Genomic DNA, 3168 nt, shown 5'->3' on the forward strand with positions numbered 1-3168 from the left:
AAACCTCAGAAGGAGCAGGTGTGTCCCCCTACTGGAGTGGAGGACTATTAATTTGCATCTCCATGTCATACAGCCATTCAGACCATCTTGACTGATTCAAAACAGAAAATATGTCCCTGGATTTTATGACATTTTTTGGATATTTTTTAAATGTAATCTGTTGTTTCCACCTCTCTGTTTTTCAATCAGAATGTTCAAGTCTGTCTTCCAGTTTTGATTTGCATTTCTTTTTCTTTTTCTTGACACATAATATTTGATATTTACGACATCAAATTATTATTGTGAAAGTAAATTCAATGATACATGTCATCCATTGATTTAATTTCAGGGACACTGTGATATTCTTTTTTTTTTTTTTTTTTTTAAGTGAGTGTTGTATTTTAATTATACTCTTTAAAGGACTTTATACTTTTATTGCTTATTAGTTTTCCAAATACATCAAGTCCCTTGATATGTGATATTTTCTCCTTTCCAGTTGGAATAAAATTAAGGTCTTCACGAATTTCTTCAATAACATAAATCATTTTTTGTCATCTGGTCATATTTCAAATTTGTCACTCTCATATTTTCATGATTTATTTGTGATTTAAAATCCTTAATTAGAAAACGTGCAGTTTTCATTCATACTGAAAAATCCTGCTGCAATTTAAGGTTTAAAATTGATCCTTTGAATCATATTTATCTGGTCTGTGAGTGTTGAAGGTCCTCTGTCTGTCAAAATCATTCACTTCTCTAATTTACACATTTTGTATAATAAAAGAGTTTCAAGTTGTTTTGACATTTTATTCACTTTAATACATCACTTTCACATATTTTACATCTCTTTTAGTATTATTAAAATATGACAGAACTTTGCATTCATATCAAGATAAGACCTGGGAGTCACTTTTTCATTTGTAGTCACACAGATGAGTCAAAAGGTTTTTCTTCATTTAACACTAAAAGGCTTGAATATTATTGCGTAACAGATCATATATATTGTCTACTAATAACCACATTGGAATAAAAGCTGTTTGGTCTAGGATGCTGGAAACTATCTTTCCAGTGAAACCGACTAAGATAATAGTTTAATTAAGTTGACACACATTTAACAAGTAAATAAATTGATATGAACTAAATTCTGTAGAATCTCTTCCTTCTTTCGGATAATTATATTATATTTGTTCTCCATCAGTAGGATTTCTTTCACAGCTAATGTAGTTCATGGACGGATGTATTAAGTTTAAACACAGGTGAAAGTTTAAAGTAGGGATATTTATAGTGTTAGATAATGGTCATTTGAATACACTGTTTGAATGTGTTGTATTCAAAACTATAAATTAAACTTTTATACCTGTTGGTGGATTAATGTGAATGTTTATCTGTTGGAGATCAACCGTCTCATTCAGGATCTCAACTGAGAGACAGTGATATCTCACAAACAGTATTTCTGATTTATGTTTAACTTCTACAGAAAATGACCAAAGTTAATGTTTTTTCCTGAACAACTGGCTTTTATTATATTGACAAAATGTGTAATATTTACATTTCTCTCATGCTAGGAAAATATTTTCACATGAATTTAATCCTTGGATTGCATCATCACCTGTGGGTGACATTAGTAAATCTCACATAGACATCACTGCCCCCCTGTGGCTCCTGTTAGTAAGAAGCACTTCATTTTAATTAAATTATTCCATAATTATAATATTTGATATTAAATTACACTGCATGTATGAATTACTGTATCAATGGACTGTAATTGTAATCTGTCTGTCACATGTCAGATTGCAGCATGGAATATTAAAAACAGCATTGGACAACATGTGTGTTTTGTGAATAAAACATGATGTACTGGAACAGAGTTATGTTCATTTTTAATGAAATTCAACACACAACGTTGTGTGTGTGTTCTGTCAAAGTGAGAAATGATTGGATCTCAAGGTAATTGTAGAATTCCTAAAACGGTTGCAGGTCTGTGAGGAGGAGCTGGAAACATCCAGGTAAACCAACCACAGGAGGGTCGGTGTTGTTTTAACTCCTGAATTCAGTCTGTCAGGATCACAGGCAGCTTCCACAGAAACTCTCCACGGATGCTCGTGTCCACTGGCTTTCTATTTAAGGTTTAGAAGTTCGTGTTTTCTAAATTTTGTGATCACAAAATGACTGAAATTATAAAGGTGCTGTCCTTCCAGACGGTACAAGACAGTCATTTTATTTAGTTCATGTGATTATCTCGGGTGTATCCTGACGTGGAACAGCTGAAATACAAAACATACATACAGTGAACTTTTCTATTGATATAATCAGAGACCATCGTCAACACTTGCAGCCCAACAAGAACAGTTTTTACTCACAGGCCATCACTCTGCTAAACAATATCAAACCCTGTGCAATAACACTCTACCATTTGCACTATTGCGTCATCACCATTTGCACTAGGTGCTATTGCGCCATTGTTTAGGTGTACATTGTTGTTTTTTACCTGTATATATGTCTATTTATGTTTTATATGTCTATTTATTTCTGTTTTTGTTTTTGTACATTAAGAGAGAAGTTACAACCTACAGTCCCTTGTATGTCTAAACATACCTGGCCAATAAAGCTGATTCTGATTTTAACTAATTAGGCAATTGTGTACCTCCAAACTTATGTTCAGCACAGATGGAAGCAGTGTGTTCTTTATGTAGATAGGTGGAGAGTAAAAGTGGAGGTCGGGGTGGTGGATGTGTAGTCCTGTAATCATCACTCACTGTTTATTGACCAGCTTCTCATTCCTTGTTGCTCTGCACAGTCTTTGCAGAAAGCCAGAAATCTGAAAGGAACCAAACTGAACACGTGCACAAGAAAGAAAGTGATGGAAACAAAAAAGAAACGTGTGAAAGCAGATTCAGCAGTGAGCAGAGTGCCGGTCGGACGGTCTGAGAGGGTCCGGTGCTCCCTCCTCTCTGATGCTGGACTGGAACTGTCTGAATCGGACACTGACTTCACGCAGTGATTGGTCCGGTGTGAGAGCAGGCGGAGTTTGAGCTTCTCTTCTCTCTCAAGCTCTCTTTTATTCACTCTTCATCCATCCAAGTGCAACGCCGGGCGGCGAGAGGAGAAACTGTCTGAGGGCATCGTTTTCATCATGTCAGGACTACACAGACACACAGAGATCAGAGAGGTGGAGGCACACACACACTAACA

This window comes from Embiotoca jacksoni, unplaced genomic scaffold (assembly GCF_022577435.1).
Source record: "Embiotoca jacksoni isolate LCO1_2020_lvr unplaced genomic scaffold, fEmbJac1.0.p SCAF_3, whole genome shotgun sequence".
NCBI lineage: Eukaryota > Metazoa > Chordata > Actinopteri > Embiotocidae > Embiotoca > Embiotoca jacksoni.